The sequence below is a fragment of the Balaenoptera ricei genome, chromosome 5, assembly GCF_028023285.1.
Source record: "Balaenoptera ricei isolate mBalRic1 chromosome 5, mBalRic1.hap2, whole genome shotgun sequence".
In the NCBI taxonomy this organism is placed as follows: Eukaryota; Metazoa; Chordata; class Mammalia; order Artiodactyla; family Balaenopteridae; genus Balaenoptera; species Balaenoptera ricei.
The window spans coordinates 126,205,790-126,229,822 of NC_082643.1; positions in this window are offsets into that span (position 1 = coordinate 126,205,790).

Below are 24,033 nucleotides of genomic sequence, written 5' to 3' on the forward strand. Positions count from 1 at the left end.
TTCCATGGAGCTCTCTGTTTTCTTGCTTGGTTGAAACAAACTTGATGATCTTTCTACAGGACAATATCAAAGGTCAGTACTTGCTTCTGTGTCTTCAAAATATACCTGGCACAACTGTCATCCTTACAGGCCTGAACACTTGCAGAAGAAGGTTGAAAAGTACAAGCTTTTCCTGGAATCAGTAATGTTGCACATTTTGGCCTCCTATCTATCCCTTAAAGAAATCATTTTATTGGTCGCATCATGTGCAGGGCTATCTCAGTAGTATTCTCTAGATTCAGCCTGATTTACTTTTCATGCATGAAATGTGTATAGTTGTATGAAAATATTATCTACTATTAACTAAAAATAGCCTGGATATCTGAATTGATGCCATATCAGAGCAAGAAAGTAAAATATATATGACCACTAGTTTAATTTTAGTCTAACCTCAGCTTTAAAGAAAATACATAATCACTATGAATTATGTATTGATATGTAGTTGCAATAAAAAATAATAATCATAATATTAAAAGCTGAGATTTTTTTTGTTTTTGTTTTTTTTCTCCCCCAGGACCTAAGAAGAATTACCTGTAATCTGTCTCTTCTTTCTCCATGTAGGGAAGTGAGGCTGTTAAGACATGTGTTGAGAGTGGAGCTCAGAGCAATGCCTGAAATTTATTCTTCCAAATCATGCATGTTCCAGCAAGCACATGACCTTGGTGGGGGACTCCAGACTACAATTATCTCTGCTGAACTCTAGCAGCTAGTTTTCCCACACAATAACTTAGAAAACACACGATCTGGAGCACAAAGCATAGGTTTCTTTCAAAAGCATAAAATGATGTCATTAATGAAGGTTTTATTTATTTGGGCAGGCAGCATAACAAGAAGACAAAACACAGAAGTTGGAGCAAGAAATGCCCATGTGAAAGCTGCCTCGCCTTCAGGTTAGAAAGATGTGGGCTGGTGTGATGTGCAGGCAGCTTCTATGTGATGAGGAGAGTAAGCTCATTAGCAAATCAATTCCTAGAGTCTTTGTAAAGCATTTATGAGAGCCATTAAAGCCTCCAGTGTTTTTTATATGACATGATATAGTTTTCATCATTATTCAAGGTCTCACAATTGATGAGTAATACCAGAGATCAAATCTCCTGACCCTCTTTCAGCGTCCCTTCTACTAGCCTCAGTACCATTCTATTTACATATTTACAAAGAGATAGCCAACACTTGAAAATGCAAATCAAATTCTTTAGGAATTTGATTTGTAAGCAAGTCCTGGAGGGGACTGGGGAATTTGGAGGATACTTTGCTTATTTGGAATTTCTCACCTTCAGCTGTCTGGTCTGATAAGCCAATAAAAAGGCACATTGTCTCTCCTCCCTCAAAGGCATGACATCTGATTATTCCTCTGGCTGTCATAAAGTAATGATGTGTTTAAGAGATAGAACTGAAAATGGAAATTATTCAGTGTGTCATGTGGTGAAAGAGAAGTAAATCAAGGACACAAGTTAAATGCTCAGTAAATTAAGATAATTTTTTGCCAACTTGGGTGGTTGATAATTTAAAATTTAAGTAGAGGATCAGAAAATATATTTGTTGTCTTTTAGTATTATTCCACCCTTTTAGATTTGGGGCAACCATATTTTCCTTTTCTTTCTTTCTCTCTCTTTCTTTCTTTCCTTCGTGGTATAACAAATGTTTTAACTCTTAAATATAATAGAAAGATCTACCTCATATTTAACTTCAAGAATAATTTTAATGAAAAATATTTTTTACATGGCACATTGTATTTTTTTTTGTCCTCTCTAGAATGTATTCATTCTGCTGCAGGAGTAACCTCAGAGCATCTAACATGTCATAATGCTAGAAACAAAAATTGCTAGCTTTTAAAAAATATGTATTTTCTTAAACAATAAGAACATTTATTACCTAACTTAAGAAGTCTATAGTAGGCAGTTCCAGGGTTGGTTCTGTAGCTCACTGGTACCTTAAGGGCCTTTTCTATCTTTTGAGTTGATCATCCATTTATTAAGAATATATCTTCCACAGTTACCAGATGGCTGAAGAAGTTCCAAATATCTTATATTCATACAACAAAACCCTTCCTGGTGTTCTCCATTTCTACCTGTCATTCTGTATTTCTATCTGGAATTATCTTCTATTACCTTAAATAACTCTTCTTAGTTTATTATTGTAAGACATATCTGCTTGTGATTAATAGTGTATTTTCATTTTTTATGAAAAATATTTATTTTTTTTTAAAAGATATTTTTGGCTTGGTGTAAGGTTCTAGCCTGATGGATTTTTCTTTCTGTATTTTGAAGATTTTTCATTTTGCTTTGGATTTCATAGTTTCTGACAAAAAAGTCAGTCAGCATTCAGTCAATGTTGCTCCTTTGCAGGCTCATTTGGAGAATTTTCTTTGACTGCTTTTAAGATTTTTCTCTTTGATTTTCAGCATTTGACTAAGATGTGACCCTGTGTGATTTAATTTATATTTATCCTGCTTGAGGTTCATTGGGCTTCTTGATGTCCTTGGAATATTCTCAGCAATTATTTCTTCAAATATTGCTTCTGCTTTTCTCTCTCTCTCTTCTCTTGTTTTGAGACTCCAGTTGGACACATTAGAACTTTTGAGCAACATGTCACATTGTATCTTAATTTAGCACATTGCATTGTAAACATATTTTTGATGTAGTGTTTCTTATTCTAAAAGCCCTACAGCTTACCAAAGGGAATACATGAAAATTCAACATCCTCTGCTCTTAATGAGAAGTCAGGAAAACCAACGCAAATACTATTGTAGTGATAACTATAAGGACTTTGTACTGATTGAAGTATTGGCTTGCTATAAATGGAGTCTTTTTAGTCTGCCCAGCTCACCTTATCTGGCTAAAACACGTTGGTATACTCTCCTTTAGAATTTGTTTCAGCTTGCTTGCCTCCCTCCCCCTCCATCCTCAGCACATATTTCAGATTACCTATAAAGGATTGTATTAAGAAAACACTATGATTAAAAAAAAGAAGAAGAAGAACTTTTAAGGTCTAACTCAATAGAGTGGGCCACTTTATGAATTGTTACAACTGTGTAACCACCACCCAGATCAAGATATAGAAATATCCATAATTCCAGAAAGCTCCTTTGAGCCTCTTCACAGTCAACATTCCCAGAAGATAACTACTCTTTGACCTCTGCCATCATAAAATTGTTTTGCCTGCATTTGAAATAGAATCATACTATCTGTATTCTTCTATGTCTGGTATTATTTGCTTTGCATCACATCTGTTAGATGATCTTTAAGAGTTATCCTCCACTCCAGTTTTTATTTTTATTTTATTTATTTATTTTTAAATTAATTTATTTATTTGTTTTTGGCTCTGTTAGGTCTTCGTTTCTGTGAGAGGGCTTTCTCTAATTGCAGCGAGCGGGTGCCACTCTTCATCGCGGTGCACGGGCCTCTCACTATCGTGGCCTCTCTTGTTGCAGAGCACAGGCTCTAGATGCGCAGGCTCAGTAGTTGTGGCTCACGGGCCCAGTTGCTCCGTGGCATGTGGGATCTTCCCAGACCAGGGCTCAAACCCGTGTCCCCTGCATTGGTAGGTAGATTCTCAACCACTGCGCCACCAGGGAAGCCCCACTCCAGTTTTTAAATGTAACTAAGCCTTAATATACTATTCTGACTTTTCTGAAAGTGTCAAATGTGAGCCACAAAACCACTACAAAAAGAAAGATTGTTCATTTAGCTGTGAGAATAAATTAATAGTAACTTCACTTTGTAATGGTTAATATAAAGCCAAATTGCTTCAGACCCTCACATTCACATACGCACCCCTCTCTCATGCCCATATTACAAAATAAACACACCTAATTAGGCAGCAGTCACATCAAAATTCTGGAAAGATTACTTAAGGCTTCAGCTTGACACAGGTTGAATCACTACATGTTCTTAATTAGCTCAAAATTATTTTGAACATAGACTTAAATAGCAAAAATTTGAACAGAGCTTGGGTGGTTGTGATGGTTAGTTTTATGTGTCAACTTGACTGGGCCACAGGGGTGCTCAGATATTTGGTCCAACATTCTGGGAGTGTCTGTGAGGGTGATCATGAGTAAGATTAACATTTAAATTAGTAGACTGAATAATAAAGCAGATTGCCCTCCCTAAAGTGGGTGGACCTCCTTCAATCATTTAAAGGCCTACATGGAACAAAAGGGCTGACCCTCCTGTGAGTAAGAGAGAATTCCTTCTGCCTGACAACTTGAGCTGGGACATGGGTCTTTTCTTGCCTTTGGACTCAGATTGAAACATCAGCCCTTCTTGGGTCTCAAGCCTGGTGACTCTCTGAACTGGAACTACACCATCAGCTCTCTTGGGTCTCCAATTTGCCTATTGGAGATCTTGGGACTTCTTAGCCTCCATAATCTTGTGAGCCAATTCCTTATAATAAATCAATCTCTGTCTCTCTCTCTCTCTCTCCATATACACACATTCTGTTGGTTCTGTTTCTCTGGAGAATCCTGACTAATACAAATTTGTACTGAGAATGGTTCTAGAACAGAATTTTAAGTTTGAACTTTCTAAATTGATTCTGGGGTTTCTGGTATTGACTCTGTAATCTGATTAGATTTAAAGACACCAATGACTCTCCAGTACTAAGGAGAGCACTGAGATTCCATGGTGTAATGTGGAAATAGAGATACACAAAACATCACCTTTGGATACTCCTAATCAACCACTTTGAGAAGCAAGTATCTGGGTGACTGTGTATATAATACTTTCAAACATTTTTGGTAAACTAATAAATATAATGAGATTGGTTGCTCCTAAATTTGCTGGACAAAATGAGGAAAGAACAGGATGAGCTCAGGGATTCTAATTCCCAAATAAATCACAACATAAATAATCTGAATGCTTCTGTGTGCCCTGAAGGAGATCCTTATTTCCTCTAGCTTTAGGACTGAAATTATTGAAAATTAAACCCAGAATCTCAGTATGACTGGTTGAATTACAATACAAATTGAATTCTTATCCTTTTAGGGTGTCTACTGTTAAAGTGAAGGCATTGATTGGGAAGAAACGGATCCTAAATTTGAAATGGGGACACATGGAAAGACTCTGATGAGGCTGGCAACACTGGGCCCCTAAATTCTGATGAGTCTTCTTTGCCAGGAGAAGGAGCCTCTCTACTCCCCTCTGAGGGGGTTAACTCTGCATTGTCTGCAGAAACTGTAATGGTTTCCCTCCCCTGAGGCAGTTGCCATGTAAGTTGCAATTCCACATCTCTTCCGAGCCCACCTCTACCATCCTTCTTTGCTTCCATGGGTTTCTCTGGAGAATCCTGACTAATAGAGTGGCTGAAATTATTTAGAAGACTATATACAATACTCTTCAACTTTTCTTTAGATTGGCTGGTAATACACAGGAAGCTGCAACATCAAAACAATTTTCTGAACAATATTAACAAAAAATTACCAAACTGGACTAGAGAAGTAATTACTTTTCTAAAGAAAAGCACAAAGTTATAATTGGGTATAGAGCAAATTAGAAAGACATAATGGGTCAAAATTAAAACATATATTGTGTTCTTTCAGGAAGCATCTTTTGTGGGGAGTTGAAATACAGTAGTCCATAGTCAGGCTTGAGATGAAGTGACCTTAAATGCACTTGAAAAGAATAATGACTTACATTGAAAAGGAAGGGTTGTATGTAATGAAAAGAAGAACAATTACTGCTTTTTAAAGAATAAATTTCCACTTTTGGAAAATCCTTAGAAAAATTAAAATATACTCACAAAAGATTCACAGTAGAGAAGACATAGATATTGGTATTGGATTGGAAGGTGTAAGTTTAATGCATATTATTTTTCTATGAAAAGATTTACCCTCTGATTCTAGTGTTAAATAGCACTACATTTGACCAATTAGAAAGGGAGTCTAGTTTGAATTAGGAAAAAATCTTAATTATAGTTTTTGAAAGTAGACATTTTTCAAGGTAAAATCTTAAATCAGAGATGAAATTAAGATTAATCAACAATTGGTAACACATAGAACCAAACACTCAGGATGGATGCTAGCCATAACTGGGGCAGAGTCCCATGCCCAGTTCTGCTGGGCAATGATTCTTGAGTTATTTAGGAAAAATATCTAGAAAGCCCTGGAGAAGAAACAGTATTGCAAAGGGGCAAAGGGGAGCATGGGGGCTCCAGGCAACAAGAATGAAAGTGCCTAAATATTTTAACAAGTGTTTTGGCCTTATCTGTGGTTAGTAGTTGAATATCAGCTCTACCTTAACTTCACTGTTTACATAATCCTTGCTGGCATTCTCCCTTTTCATTAGATAAGGAGGAATCTCTAAAGTTGAAGCATTCATTTGTTTTTGAACACCAACGTCCTTGAAGGATTTTATTTACTTAGATTGAAAAAAACCATCCTCTATGACTATGTGTATTCTTTTTAAGCTTGTTAGCCTCTTTGTTTTCTATGTAGTATAAAGAAAAACCAAGATAGAAACTTTATTTTCTCTACTAAAAAATGTTATTGTAACTAAATTGTAACTAATGTCATATATACCCTATCATTCATTCAAGGATGCATTTGTTCCTGTAATTATTCATGTAGTCAACACACTTTGAGAAAAGCATGACTGTCTCTTCAGTGTTGTTGTTACTGTTGTTGTTGTTTTTTAGAATATTTAATAGTCTATGTTTTCTAATCTCTTTTATATATGAAATATTTCTCTGGTTATTAGACTAGTATTTGCTCCACCTGGAAAATACACAGGAAGCACAGAAAGTTTTTGAGAATATAAAAACAAATACCCCTGCTAACACTTGATGATATTACTTGGTAGACTTTGAAATGTTTTTACAAATAAGCTTGTAATTCAAGTTGAATATAAAATTGTAACAGCGTTTGGCATGGGCATTTCATGTGATGTCAAAAACAGCAAAACCGTTATTTTAACATCACATAGTACTTCACAGTATGAATATTTTATAATTTACCTAACCATTCCTTTCATGTTAGACATATAAATGATTACAAACAATACTATGATGATTAGATTTATGCATATATAGGCACATGCATTTATGAATATTTACTTAGGAAGTATTTTAAATTAGATTTATTGAGGAGACATGATGAAAAATTTAAGAATCTTGACGCATATTACAAAATTAATTCCAGGAAAAGTTGTATTGATTCCTATTACCGCCAATAGATTATGATTCTTCTTATCTTATTGCGTCCTCCTCAACTATTGCATATTATTATCAATAAAACTAAAAAGTAACTTTTGAGTTTTTGTTGTGTGATAATGATTATTAACCCTAATTGTTTATAAAGAAAGGTGATTTTTGATGCAGTATTTTAATTCTTTTACTTTACTATTTTTGTTTTTATTCTTATAATTTTCCACAGCAGCTCATTTCCCTGCTCTTCCTTTGTGTTAAATACAATGATTGATGTTTACGTTTTCCTCAGTAGACCTAAGCTCTTTCTAGGTAAGACTGTTCTGTAATCTTTGTATTAGCTCTCAACTCCTTCACACCCAGGATATTAAGAGACTGAATAAATGAGTGAATGAAATGAATAGGTTACAAATCTTCAACCAAGTAACAAGATGTTTCATATTATGGTCTACTTTTTTATAGTGTAATATTGCTCCAGGTCTCCAAGACTTGAAATAGTAAGGGAAAGCTGGGCTACTTTTTTTTTTTTTAATTAATTAATTAATTCATTTATTTTTGGCTGTGTTGGGTCTTCGTTTCTGTGCGAGGGCTTTCTCTAGTTGTGGCGAGCTGGGGCCACTCTTCATCGTGGTGCGCTGAAGAGTGCCTCTAACTATCACGGTGCCTCTCACTATCGCGGCCTCTCTTATTGCGGAGCACAGGCTCCAGACGCGCAGGCTCAGTAGTTGTGGCTCACGGGCCAGTTGCTCCGCGGCATGTGGGATCTTCCCAGACCAGGGCTCGAACCTGTGTCCCCTGCATTGGCAGGCAGACTCTCAACCACTGCGCCACCAGGGAAGCCCTGGGCTACCTTAACTTCAGCTGGTTCTCCTGGAATATTTTAAGAGAAAATAAAACACAGTATTTATTTATTACTGCTTTTGAAAATTTATGCACAATATCATTAGCGAAAACAAAACAAAAAAACAAGTACAGCAACACAGACTCACAAAGACTACAAAGTATCATAAGAAAAATATTTGCATTCCAAAAAATCTGGAGTAACAGTTGAAAAAATATTACATCTTCAGTGTAGTATTTATGCTCTTTTTATCACATTACTTCAGAATACTTTGGTTCGGATTGGAATGCAACTGGGTGCTTTTCTTTATGCTTTTGAGACAAAAAATAGCAACCAAAGAAAAGAAAAATAGAGATTACATCATCTCTGATTTCTACCTTGTGTTTTAAATCTTTTTTTTCTCTCAATAATGACAGTTTGGCCCTCCTTTGCTTCAGCCATACTTAGATTAAAATAATGCTTTTTGAATTGGAACTTCCCATTCAACAGTGGACTTTCTGTCTCATTCAGAATTCCTTAAAATGTTGATGGTCACTAAAATATGCTGAGGAAGGACGTTTTGATACATAGATATCATTATGACACATGAAGGGATATTACTAGTTAATTTCCTTGCAAGTTGCTGTTCTTTGAAATTTGTTATGTGTATTAAATGATAATTTTTGAAAAAAGTTATAGCACAATATATAGTGAACATATGTCAAACATTTATATCATAAATTAATGAAGGAAGCAGCGGGATAACAAAGTTAGTTCAAAAGAGGACACAAGAGACTAAAATATATATCCAGGAAAAGAAAAATAGCTGAAATAAGTCATCTAAAGTAGATTCAAAACTGGTTAATGCTCTACAGGGTAACAAAACCATAACCTTTGGGTTTTGTTTTTGTTTTCCTGCTGGATAGAAAGCATCTGCATCTGTACATTTGTTAACATTTATTTGCAACTTATCCATTTTCTATAAGTTAAAATCCAACTTTACAAAATCTGAGCTCTAAGAATAGTCAAATAATAAATCATACAAAGTTACATTTTCTTAGAGCATCTGATAACCTTTAAATTGGATTGTTAGAGAATGCTCTTGTAAGATATTGAAAACAACACAGAAACTTTTTGCCTTATTTCCAAGTTTGGGGTAATTTTTACTACATAGGAGTTAAATGGATATATATGTAGTATGAGATGAGACCTTATTCTCATCTTTGATTTAAGGGGTATTTTCATTTATGCTTTATCTTTTGTTGGATACTTTTTCTTGTCTTTTCCCCATTTCTCTATATTTTTTAACTTTTTAATTATCAAATGGTAGGAATTTTGGATGTATGCTGCTACTACTTAGTTTTTGTTGATTATATGTCTCTTGTCTTTTTGCTGTTTCCTTAATAGCATCGTTTGATGACCAGAAATTTTTATTTTGAAATAATTTCAAACTTACAGAAAAGTTACAAGGATAGCTATGAACTCCCCTGTACCTTTAACTAATTTTTCTTTATCACTTTGTATATAGGCGCACATGTTATTATTAGTATTATTGCTGAAACATTTGCAGGTGCAAAGCTTGTATAATGTATAACTCCGGTGATCGCCACTCACAAAGATCACAGTAAAAATAGTGTCTTTTGTAGATGTGAAGTCCAGGGTTGCTGAGTATATTTCCTCCCCAGGTAGACTCTTGTCTAGAATTAGTAACTGCTTATTCTGGTACAATAGGAAAACTGATGATCTGATGCAATGCCAGTCTGTAACCTAGTGGAACATTCCTAGTGAAATGAAATTGGCTAAAAAGGAGCGGCACGGTTGTTATAAAACTTACTGCATTTCACTCACAAAAGCTGGACATCAAATATTCCCACAGTCTTCCTCTTGGAGGAATTGCATCTGAGCTCTACTAGCTGATGACTATAGGAGTATAGTAAGTCCCCTACCTTTGAACCTTCAAGTTGCGATCTTTCCAAGATGCGAACATGGAATTTACTAATGAAGACCTGATGGAATTGGAGGCCCAGAGAAAGGATGAAGAGAGACCAGAGAAAGAAGAAGTAACTGAAGAACCGAAGAAATTTACGACGCAGGAAATGGCAAGGGGATTTTCTTTATTTGAGGAGGCACTGTGAGTTTTTGAGGCACAGAACCCGAACGTAGAACAGTACATGAAAGTTGCGGCAGCTGTTTAGAATGCAATCCAGTGCTACCGTGTCATCTATGACGAGAAAATACGAGCTACTACCCAGATATCACTGGATCGCTTTTTCAAGAGGGTAGATAGAATTGAATCCAGCAAGGAACCAGAACCTGTGCCATCGACATCAGGCGTGAGTGAAATTGCAGCTTGCCCTATGTCTCCTATTGCTGACAATCCTTCAGCTCTACCATCTCCCACCTCCTCTCCCTCCTCCAGTCAGTAACTCTTCTTGCCTGTTCACTCGATGCCAGCCCCTGTGTGCCAGCTGTTGTACTGTACTACTGTACTTTTCAAGGTCCTGTACTGTAAGATTAAAAATGTTGTCCTCATTTTATGTGTGTGAGTGTTTTTTTTATGTATTGTGTATTATTTGTGTGAAAAGTATTATAAACCTATTACAATACAGTACTATATAGTCGATTGTGTTAGTTGGGTACCAAGCTAACTTTGTTGGACTTGTGAACGCATTCTTGGAATGGAACTTGTTCGTATGTAGGAGACTAGCTGTATTTCATTTAGAGCTCCTGCCTCTTCATTCTCCTGCCTGCTTTCCACATATGTTTTTCAAGATAGCCTCTTTCAGCTACTTAGAAACCCCAGCAAGCACATGAAGCTATTTGGGAAGTGTGGCTATTGTTTTATTCCTAGGAGTATTATAGTTCAGTCTCAGCGTTTTGTCTCCACAGCTGAAAGGTGAAGTGCTTCAGGGTAAAACTGACTGATATAGTTTATAACCTTATACAAGTCTGCTGCTGAAGGTCTACTTATTTTTTGTCTTTCTCTTGGTTTTATTTTCCCCTCTGATTTGCAACAAAAGAATTATGTCACATTCCTTTGATACCAAGTATTACATATCTGTGGACCCTTTATCTATGTGAGTTAGAATAGAAAAAATAGCTGGAGAAAATTGGCATCTATTTTATTACTTCCTACTTGCAGCAGTGTCTATGAGCACTAATTTTATTTTTATTTTTATTTATTTATTTATTTAATTTTATTTATTTTTTTTAAGCATCTTTATTGGAGTATAATTGCTTTACAAGGTGTGTTAGTTTCTGCTTTATAACAAAGTAAATCAGTTATACATATACGTATGCCCCCATAACTCTTCCCTCTTGTGTCTCCCTCCCTCCCACCATCCCTGTCCCACCCCTCTAGGTGTTCACAAAGCACTGAGCTGATCTCCCTGTGCTATGCGGCTGCTTCCCACTAGCTGTCTACTTTATGTTTGGTAGTGTATATATGTCCATGCCACTCTCTTACTTTGTCCCAGCTTACCCTTCCCCCTCCCCGTATCCTCAAGTCCATTCTCTAGTAGGTCTGTGTCTTTATTCCCGTCTTGCCCCTAGGTTCTTCATGACCATTTTTTTTTTTTTTTTTTAGATTCCATATATATGTGTTAGCATACGGTATTTGTTTTTCTCTTTCTGACTTACTTCACTCTGTATGACAGACTCTAGGTCCATCCACCTCACTACAAATAACTCAATTTCGTTTCTTTTTATGGCTGAGTAATATTCCATTGTATATATGTGCCACATCTCCTTTATCCATTCATCTGTTGATGGACACTTAGGTTGCTTCCATGTCCTGGATATTGTAAATAGAGCTGCAATGAACATTTTGGTACATGACTCTTTTTGAATTATGGTTTTCTCAGGGTATATGCCCAGTAGTGGGATTGCTAGGTTCTATGGTAGTTCTATTTTTAGTTTTTTAAGGAACCTCCATACTGTTCTCCATAGTGGCTGTATCAATTTACATTCCCACAAACAGTGCAAGAGTGTTCCCTTTTCTCCACACCCTCTCCAGCATTTATTGTTTGTAGATTTTTTGATGATGGCCATTCTGACTGGTGTGAGATGATATCTCATTGTAGTTTTGATTTGCATTTCTCTAGTGATTAATGATGTTGAGCATCCTTTCATGTGTTTGTTGGCAATCTGTATATCTTCTTTGGAGAAATGTCTATTTAGGTCTTCTGCCCATTTTTGGATTGGGTTTTTTGTTTTTTTGATACTGAGCTGCATGAGCTGCTTGTAAATTTTGGAGATTAATCTTTTGTCAGTTGCTTCATTTGCAAATATTTTCTCCCATTCTGAGGACTGTCTTTTCATCTTGTTTTGCTGTGCAAAAGCTTTTAAGTTTCATTAGGTTGCATTTGTTTATTTGTGTTTTTATTTCCATTTCTCTAGGAGTTGGGTCAAAAAGGATCTTGCTGTGATTTATGTCATAGAGTGTTCTGCCTATGTTTTATGAGCACTAATTTTAAAATGTTTTTCTAAGTTTCTCTTGGTGTCCTAGTATTGATATGGAGAATTTAAATATAAATCTTTAGTTTCTTATTATGAAAATATGACAAAGGTATCAAAATCATGAAAGCAATATTAGAAAGAACACAATGTGTCAAAAATGACTCATTTATATAGGTGGTAAACTCTGTAGTAATGGTTATCCCTGCGATAACCATTCATGGTGGAAATAAATCCTATTAGAAGAAACAAGAACTTGTTAAATTGGATCATAACCTGGACAGAAAAGTAATTTCGACCTATACACCGTGCTCTCTGAGTTCCATTTTAAGAAAAAGGTAACTGTTCGGGAGAGTTACGGAAAGTCTCCACTTTATTGAAGCAGGTCAAAGTTAGGGAGAGTCATACCTTGAAAGTCATATTATCAATTTGTACATCACCCTTTAATTAGAAGCTCAAGATCTAAATTTTAGTAAAATATGCTCCTCACTTCAGATGCCTGTAAATAATTAAACCTCACTCCCCCCTGAGGCTTACACATCAGTGACAGAAGAACATTAACAGGGAATTAACAAAGAGGAAGTGAACCATGTGATTCAAAGGTGGTGGACTTAGAGGTGAGAAATCCCTAGAGAGGTGGAAGCTTCTCCTCGTTGTCAGGATTAGAAGATCTGGGTTTATTTTATTAGGGAAATTAACACTTTCCTTATACCTCACAAGTAGATAAAGAACCTTTATGTTGTCTTCTGAAAGGTCATCAGTGCTATTAATTCTTCATTGTGTTAGAAAGAAAAAATCAATTGAAATGTAGTTGGTGATAATGAGAGAAGAGCTTTGGGGGAAATATGGAATTAATTCCACACTTTCTTACCTTGTGGCTAACACAAATAATCCTGTCATCTACCACATCAGAAGAATGGGTACCTTGTAGCTACTTACCTATCAAGAAAGTGTTAAAACAGAGGCTCCATCACTCAGCAGGGATTGTCAAAGTGATTAAAGCATAGAAAGAGCAGGTTGGTGAAAGATGACTTTTGTGCTCCTCAGTCTGATATTTTGTTTTTGTATTTAAATGCATATAGAAAATGCTGTATTTAACTAAAAGCTTTATTTTTTCTTTAAAAGTTAATAGTGACTTTTAATGATAAGATTTTCTTTTGAAAAAGCCTGAGTTATTTTGTTTTTATAGTTCATTCTTATTAAGGTCACACATCTCCTACAAACAGAAAAGCGAAAAATCTCCACAAAAGTACCCCATTTAAATCCAATAAGTTATAGTATAAAATCTTTTTACTGTTTAATTAATGAGATTCTAAAGAAACTTGTATTGCTTTATTTAATATTATTGATAGATTTACTATTATTCATAGGAACTTAATTATTATAACTTACAATTTGCATATGTTTCATGATTTAATGGAGAATATCTAAATCAAATAAAATGAGAGAATAGGATTATAGAAATAAAAAAAGTAATTATGTCATGCCTTAAACACTTTTACACATGTATCATATAATTGCCTAAGCCAGTGCTCTTAGCACAGATCATCGTCTTGCAGAGCTTAATGGATTTATATTGCCGACTGGTGGAATGAATAAATCTTTGAATTGTAAAGTTTATTACCTGAATTATACTGAGTTGGGAAAAGTTGAGTTTCAAAACACTGATGCAAGAGGAATGGTTACTAACTGAATATCATTTTGACTTTTGAATTACCGCAAGTCCTCTACAGCAAAGCAGGAGGACAGAGTCATTAGTTTCACAAATTTCTTTCTTTCTTAGAATACCCAACACTCTAAGGTACATTTTCAGAACATTCTTAAACTGTTCTTTTTTGGTCTACAGTTTGTTTCTCCATCTCTCCAATCTCTTTGTTTTCTTTTCCCTCCATCTTTCTTTTGGCATTTCAATATGTCCAGCCTTTACTGTGCACCAGTTAAAATATGGACATCATCTTAAATTAGGCAGAAAAATACTAAAAGAAAGAGAAAAGCCCAAGTTATTTCACCCTGTATAGGTCCTTGACAGCATTAAAGAAAAAATCCCATATACATTGGATACAGGAGACACATGAATGCCTGAATTCCCAACTACTTTGTTGAATTTAAAGGTATTAATCGGATTGTAAGTTTAAGAAAATTAAAATTTCATCTGGGAGTCTTCAAAGCCAAATCATAATGTGCAAGCAAGGGTTAGATAATGTGCAAAGGATACTTAGTGATTATTTATGCATGTAAATATGTTTTTAATATCTCAATGTATATATCAATCAGGTTAGCCAATAACCTCACCCCTTGTAGCCTTTCTGTAACCTTGGAAGTCTAGTTTAATTTTATTGTTAATTGAAATTAAATGTATGTACATGTATACAGCACTTTATTCATATACTGTGCAATGTCAACCACTTCAAACCTTGACAATTTCCTAAACTTGGTATCGAGTAATGGGGTTTATGTGTATTAATTTGGCATTCTAGTTGCAACTGATTTTGAACATTATGTTTTTCCATTTTTGTGCAAGCCTTTTTAAAAAAGAAAATCAGATTCTATAGAACTTCTTATTTTTGTAAATAATTTTAGAACCAGAAATCTCTCTGCTAAAGAAGGCTAAAACTTTCAGTGGGAATATTAGCAACTGAACAGCAAATCTTTAGGATCCAAACTAGCTGGAAGAGCGTTCAAGATAAATGGTTTGTTTCATCTTAGTACTACATACCTCAGTATCATGGAAGAGTTATTTTTTATTCCTCTCTAAAAATGTCTTTGAATTCCCCTAACCATCCTCAGAGAGATCATTTTTGGCAGTAGAGATAACACCTAGAAAACAGAACACCTGTGGGTCATATACTATTATCTCTGGAGAATGGATCTTTCTTACAGAAGAGAACTATTTTGCCAAGTTTAGCTTATGCCTAAAAATTATGATAGTGTACATTCGTCAGGTTTCTCCAGAGAGAAGTAACAGAATATATTAAAAATATTTGTGATAAGGAATTGACTTACATGATTTCCAGTCTGAGTCTGAAGACCTGAGAACCAGGAGTGTTGTGGTGTAAGTCTGAGTCCAAGGGCAGGAGAAGACTGATGTCCCAGCTTAGCAGTCAGCCAGAGAGAAAAAGAGAGAGAAAGAGAGAGAATGAGAGAGAGAGAGAGAGAGAGAGAATGAGAGAGAGAATTTTCCCTTCTTCAGCCTTTTCATTCTGTTCAGACCTCCGATGGATTGGACGATGTTCACCCACTTTGGGGAGGACCATCTGCTTTACTCTGTCAGCTGATTCAAATGTTAATCTCTTCTGGAAACGTCCCCACAGACACATTCAGAAATCATGTTTTACCAAATATCTGGGCACCCTGCGACCCAGGCAACTTGACATATAAAGCTAACTATTATGTACTAGCATTTCAAAAAGTCAGACTTCAGAGTTTTCAAATACGAAGTACTTATTGTGTTTTAAGAAAACTTTATGATTTTTATGACACTTCATTATTTCAACATTTGGATTATGTCTAACTCAATCATGTTTTTATAGCAATGAATATTTAATGAATTTCTCTTACATGCATACTTCTATTATTTAATTTTATTTAAGTCATTTTCCTCTGGTAAGTTAAATATGATTTATACTTGGTAAATTTAGGAATGCTAGTAAGAATGTGGGAAGCTGTATCTCACTGTGGTTAAAAGTGCAGCTCCCCTAGAATATAAATGTCTGAATGTGAACCTCAGCTCCAGTACTTCCTAGCTGTGTGCTACTGTATAAGCCAGTGTACTCTCCAGTCTTCAGTATCTTCATCTGCACAATAGAGATTACAATGGTATCTACTTCTTAAGATTAATGTGAGGAATAAATAAATCTATGTACAATGCTGAACATGTTCAGTGACATTATACAAAAATAGACTTCCTTACCAAACGAAACTTTCATAGACCTTTAATTTTCACCTATGTTATTTAGTCATTCTCTGGATTATGTTAAGTTTTCATCAGCAGTACTTTTTAATCAGGAGTGTTTATCAGAATTACCTAGAGACCTTTTTATTTTTTCCCAAAATATACATGCCTTAATGCATGACAATCCTGGAGAATGGGATACAGGCGTGCACGTCTTGACAAAATTACACAAGTGATTCTTAGGGGAACCACTTAGGATCCAAGCTGGGTGGAAGAGAGTTCAAAATAAAGGATGTGTTTTGTTTTTATACTATACACCTGAGCATCATGGAAATGTTATTTCTCATTCTCTAAAAATGAGTCTTTTGATTCTCCTAACCATCCTTAGAGAGATATTTTTGGCAGATAAGGCCTAGAAAATTGAACACTTGTAGGTCACTTAAAGTTAGATTAATTTATAGTTAATTTACAACTGAAACTTTTAAAAGTATATTTACCATTTCCAAATTGATAACAAATTAACTACTTCTGATTTATTTAGGTATGATAACATACAACATTAAAAATATATATAGTTGAATGGGCAATGGTCAATAGTTCCCTACTATTTCTAATACAAATAGAGTTTTATCAACACATTTATTTCAGACTTAGGTTTCACTTTAGGGAAATGCCTGGGGCCTAGTGAGTGTGTGTGTGTGTGTGTGAGAGAGAGAGAGAGAGAGAAGAACAAAGTGACTGCCAGAGCAATGAGTGGTTTTTGAAGTGGGTACATCTGAAGTCAAGGATATTCTCCAGTTAATATCTCTGACTCTTAATAACCAAATAATTTAAGGTACATTTGCCTTATTCAATGCATCCCTTGAAGGTAGGCTCACTTCCTGCTGGAATCTGTCTTTACTCTGAAGTGTAGTTTGTACTTTGATGCAATTTCACCTGTAAATTTCAGAAACCCCTTGAAGATATAGAATGGAATACAAAGGCCAGCAAATCCATATTCAATAACAAGTAAAAAGAAGTTGTACATCTTTTAATTTTGAAGACATATTTCATTTTTTAATTTATTTTGAAGTATTTTTAGCATTCAGGAAAATATAGAAAACGTGGCTTACAGCGAGATAGTTCAGCATTCAGGAAGACCTTGCTTCCCTAACTTTCCTAGACGCAGATGGAAGGGGTGACAAGATGAAGCCTGGTCTCCCTTGTGCCAAAAGAGAGGGTAAGCAGGACTGCATTACTCTTCAGTAACACGTGGTTCTGGGTCCCTTTGTGTATACATTTATTTTACTCCAGAAGCCCCTTTGGATTCAGTGTCATCTTGATAGTTCACAAATGAAAGTTCTGAAGCCCCACTAGATGTAGATTCCCAATTTGGCTGAAAGATCCATATCACCAGGAACTGGGACTTTTTTTTCTCCACTATTTTATCTCCAAAACTTAGCAGAGTGCTTGACACACCATTACACAGTATAAATATTAATCAAATAAATGAATATATGAGAAGTCTGAAGTGAAAGTTCTCTTCCTTTAGCAGCAAAATATAAGTTATGTATCTTGTGGATTTACACAAGTGTATGTTGGTGACTTCCCCCATGCCAATTATATGAGAAACAGCATTTCTGGGGAACAATGAATATTTCTGTCATTTTTCTATTCTAAGGACCTCATTGGAAAGGAAAAACAGAGTCCTGGCTTTTCTCTCTCCCCTTTTATACCTTTAATTACAAATTTTTACTTAGCTAGTAAAAGGTATATGTTAAGGACCAAAATGAAGTCCTTTGCATATTACCTAAATTAGGTCTCTAACAAAATTTTGAGGTGGGCATTAAAATGTATATGTATTATACATTGTACCAATGTTTTCTTAGGTCAGTCTCCCAAGGCAATAGAAATAAAAACAAAAATAAACAACTGGGACCTAATCAAGCTTACAAGCTTTTGCACAGCAAAGGAAACTATAAACAAAATGAAAAGACAACCTATGGAGTGGGAGAAAATATTTGCAAATGATGTGGTCAACAAGGGCTTAATTCCCAATATAGACAAGTAGCTCATACAACTCAATAACAAAAACGAAACAACCCAATCAAAAAATGGGCAGAAGACCTAAACAGACTTTTCTCTAAGAAGATATACAGATGGTCAACAGGCACATGAAAAGATGCTCAATATCACTAATTATTAGAGAAATGCAAATCAAAACTACAATGAGGTATTACCTCACACAGGTCAGAATGGCCATCATTAAAAAGTCTACAAATAACAAATGCTGGAGAGAGTGTGGAGAAAAGGGAACCCTCCTACACTGTTGGTGGGAATGTAAGCTGGTACAGCCGCTGTGGAAAACAGTATGGAGGTTCCTTAAAAAACTAAAAGTACAGTTGCCATATGATCCTGCAATTCCACTCCTGGGTATATATCTGGAGAAAACTCTAATTCGGAAAGATACATGCATCTCAATGTTTATAGAAGCACTATTTACAGTAGCCAAGACATGGACACAACCTAAATGTCTATCAACAGATGAATGGGTAAAGAAGACGTGGTAACATATATACAATGGAATATTACTCAGCCATAAAAAAGAGTGAAATAATGCCACCTGCAGCAACATGGATGGACCTAGAGATTATCATACTAAGTGAAGTAAGCCAGACAGAGAAAGACAAATACCATATGATATCACTTATATGTGGAATCTAAAGTACGACACAAATGAACTTATTTATGAAACAGAAATAGATTCACAGATATAGAAAACAAACTTATGGTTACCAAAAGGGAAAGGGGGTGGGGGAGAGATAAATTAGGAGTTTGGAATTAGCAGATACAAACTACTATATATAAAACAAACAACAAAGTCCTATTGTATAGCACAGGAAACTATATTCAATATTCTGTAATAAACCATAATGGAAAAGAAAAAACTGTGTATGTATTGTCAAGATGAGAAGCCTAAAGCTCAGAGCTCAAAAAGTTTAAGTAAGTTCTCCATTTGGCACCTCTTACATGGCAGAGTTGAGGTCAGGACTCAGGAAAGAATGACTGTACAGCGCATCATATCTCACGATGTCATGTTTCTTTGGAAGGTATTCCTTTGGCCACTGTTCACCAAGCACATAGCCATTTACTCGTTGGCTCAATTTTTTAAAAAAATTTTTTCTGAGAAGTCTTTAGTGGAGAATGGTGTATTTCCTTACAGAATTTTGAAGTATGGCTGCACTCTGTCAAATCTTGATAAGAATCTACTAGAATAGAAATAAAGTTTATCTTTGAGATTTTTTTCCAATGTTTAATATTACTCAGGAAGTTATTTTGCTGCTAAAATGCTCTTCCCACTATTTTCCTATTTAAGCTTCTTGCTTGCTATTCTGTTCTCAATAGACAGTGCCTAATTTTTCAATTCCAATTTACATAATGGACAATTTGGATGACTGTTTCAGTTGTGATAACTAGCTAATATACTTTCTAGCCCCACATTTTATACAGAAGTACAAGAGTCCTGGATAGAAAAGAAATGCTATGTTAACATTTTCTATCAGTAATTTCTCTTAATTATGCAAATCATAGTAATTGTTGAGAAGAACAATGGTACTTCATTTTAAAAATAAAATTATGGTTGTTCAGCTAAATATTTAAAACGTATACATAGTCCATATCCAAAGTTGAAATACAGTTAGTTAGGCTACCTATTATTAGCTCAACACTTGCAGTCAAATTTAAATGGTCAAGATAAAAGGAAAATGGTTATTTTAAAATTCTGTTATGAGATTTGAGGTCAAACAGCATCAAAGTCCAGATTTTTACCCCAATACCTCTTATTGACTGCAGACTTTTATTTCTAGGTATCTTCTTTTAAATATAGTATGTTTGCTTGCCAACCTAGGTTTCTTGGTTTTTTTGAAACTGAGCATAGTTTGATATTTTTGAATATTTCAAAAAGACTAAGGTATTATTTCTTCAGGACTGGATTTAAGTTTAATCTTTTTGTCTATGTTTTAGACACGCCTTTTATAAAATGCTTCCAAAATATCCATTTTGTTAATATTTTACTACAAAAATTAAGGTACTCATCAGGAATATATCTACGTCTGAGCACATTTTATGTGATGTATATGTTAATTTCTCTGAGTTCTCATTCTTAGATTGACATCTGCTTTCCTTGAAATGTGACCCTTTGGATGGGTGTCTGTGGTGTGGCCTGATGTGGCTGGAGAAAGGTCACTACTATGAACTGAGTTTGCTATATTGTTTGAGGATATTCAATTCTTCCATAAAGACAAGAAAAACAAACAAGGTGTGGGAGACACAAGAAATACAAAGTGTGGATAGTATTTAAGACAGTGGCTTATGAGTAATAGGCAAAAGGTATAATAAACGATATACATGCATAGTAAAAAAGCTAGTAGCTTATAAATTAAGAAGATAATTGATGTGTAAAGTGTAAAAAATAAATCAATAATATGTGAAACATACCAAAAATAGAGTCAATAGGGAATGTGACAGAACAAACAAAAATGTGGACAATAGATGGAAAGAGATGGGAAGACCAAGTGCCGGTCCCGCCACTTCCGGGCTCAAAGCCATCTCACCCCTACATCAGCCACCATTGATCACACCCCATATGTTCTCTTCTGACTCCACAAGTGCTCCACCAAGAAATGTAAATAAAACCCAAGGTTGTTCAGCAGGCTGGTCACAAGTTCCCACTGTAGCCTGTGCACTTGCCCCTGCATCTCTCTGACAGACTGAGAGTGTATCACTGGCCTGGGGAACTTAGTGTCTTTGGGCCTCTTGCTTAAACCTCAACTCTGGTGTTTTTAACCACACCCACTGCATCAGCGGGAGAGACAGGACATAGAACTTCGTGCAATCCCAGATCAAGGTAGTGTGGATTTTTACCACCTACATGCTGTCCTAAGTGTGTTACCCTACCCCATTTTTCTCCTTGTTTCTTGCTGTGTGACTAAATTAATTTAATACACTGTGGGATTTGAGCATTTTAATTGGGTCTATAAGCATTTTGGTTGTTTGGCCTCTGGGATAGCTTACCTGGTAGTATACTTGGAGGCTGTTATTGCTTCAGAGTAATTTCCTGTATAGCAGTGACCTTGCTTACTATGCACTAGGAAAACATACAAGCTCTGGGCAGAAGGGTCTAGAGTGAGTTGGAAATCTAACCAGGTAAATCGTCATATGGTTTGATGGTAATTTAGCTTCTGTGTAAATCCTGCTCAAACATAAATGGAACCAGTATTACTTATTAGGTCAGTTAGTATGTCATCTCCAAGAAAGATCCAGGGGAAAATAAATTTAAAATCCAATGGTGAATAAGATATAGTTGTGTAACTTGCTCCTTAACTATCACTTTGTTTATTATGTTATTATTAAAAATAGATCAAATTTATATATAATATACTATTATTTCATAGTTACTATTGAGGCTTACTCTATGAAAAATTTGAGAGTTATCATTTTAAATAAGTCTATTTCTATAACTTAATCACCAAGTAATAATAACAATAAAAACAATACAATATTTCCCACAAGTTCTTTTTTCTCTCAAGAAGCAAAAGAGCTGATTTCCATCTTATTTATGAATCCAAACTAAAGAAACACACACATTTTAACAAAGTTTCTGTATAAAGCTTGCTTGTGGTCATAAGTCATATTATTTATTTGCATTACTTAGTGGCAGGCTTGGTTTTCCTCTCTGTAATAAGATTTTTGTTTTTAATGTGATTCTTGGTCCTGAGAGACATACAAAGTAGAATAGGAAAATCACTTTGAATTCAAAATATTCAGTGTGTGATCAATGCTACTTTTTTTTTTTTAACATCTTTATTGGAGTATAATTGCTTTACTATGGTGTGTTAGTTTCTGCTTTATAACAAAGTGAATCAGTTATACATATACATATGCCCCCATATCTCTTCCCTCTTGTGTCTCCCTCCCTCCCACCATCCTTATCCCACCCCTCTAGGTGGTCACAAAGCACAAAGCTGATCTCCCTGTGCTATGTGGTTGCTTCCCACTAGCTTTCTATTTTACGTTTGGTAGTGTATGTATGTCTACTTTTCTATGAAGTATAAAAAGAGCAGAGATCATAAAGTGGCAGTCTTGGTCCAACATAATGTTGTTTTATTTGATTTTAAATGCTTCTGGGCTCCAGGGTGGTGGATTCTGTACTTCATCACAATTTCAACGATTCCCTTCTGTCTCACTACTTTACACAATTCCTACTTGACCCCAGAAGACATTTGAGGCATCACAGTTTAAAACATAGTTAATGCTCAGTGGGTATACTGAGGAAGACAATGGTGACAGATCACTTTTGGGACAAGTTTCATCAAAAAGATGAACTTTGGAAGCCATCAGCAAGTTGTAGAGGAATTGTACCCTTATTTTCCTTATCTCAGGGGTTTGGAATTATCTTTATTGTTAAATCCATTTGTATAATGCAATGATTTAATATTAAAAAATGTATTTTGTTAATTTACTCATCATCTATTTTTCCTACTTTGAAGTATTTTTATAAATATTTAAAAAATCTTACATTGAATATAATTTGCTCAAAAATAAATGAACCATTATAATTTATTACTGAAACCCCTTGTCATCTCCAGAAGAAAGATCCAAGGAAAAAAACCTTGAAATCCCATGGGAAACTCCTGCTTCTGGGAACATAGAGTAAATGTACTTTTCCCTATTCCTCCCACTAAATACAACTAGAAGCCCTGGAAAAAATTTTATATATGTGTGTGTGTGTGTGTGTGTGTGTGTGTGTGTATGTATATATATATATATATATATATATATATATATATATACATACACACACACACACACACACATATATATAATTTACATATATAAATTAATTTAAAAAATCCAAACATTTAAATATATAAATAATTCAAATATGGAAATTACATATAACTATATATTGTATATAATTCTTCTTAGGTTTATTTTATATACATGTAAATATATAATATAAATGTGTATATTTATATCTACAGTGTATACACTTATTTATATGTATATAAAACAAACATAAGAAGAATGAAAAGTGGAGCCACGGATGCAGACTGGACTGGCTGGGGACACAGGGACTTAAGGAATAGCATGGGGCTGAGTTCCCTGGATTTTCTTTCTGTCTTACATATTCCAGAAGCCAGTAACCTCCCCAGTCGTACCTGTTTTCTTTACCTAAAGGACCAGGAAAGGGAAAGTTTAGCAAGAGGGAAACTTTTAGGTGATAATTCCTCTACTCCAGCCAAACACCATGGAAAAATTAGGGACCTCACCAGTAGCCATATCAGCAAGCGTTCAGTGGCAGGTCTAGCCTTGCCAGAGGCCACAGCACTCCCAACCTTTTCCCTCCACGTGTCAATGAAGACCAAGTCGGGAACCAGATAAGGAGACCCTCCAGCAGCACAGTGTCTTTGGAAACCACGTGGGGAGCCTGGACTTTCAACCCCATCCTGAAGTAGGAAAGCCTTTGTTGGTCTCCCTGTTGGCGTGGCTTCAGAGGTTGCCTAGGGGAAAGTCAGGACCTTCGCCAGTGCCTAGTGGTGGAGGCTACTTCCTACCCTTGTGTCAGAGAAGGTCAGGTGGGGTGCAGGGAAGAGGCACACCTGCCTCTCAGCCAGCCTAGCATCAGGGGAGGTCTACTGGGGATCTGCGA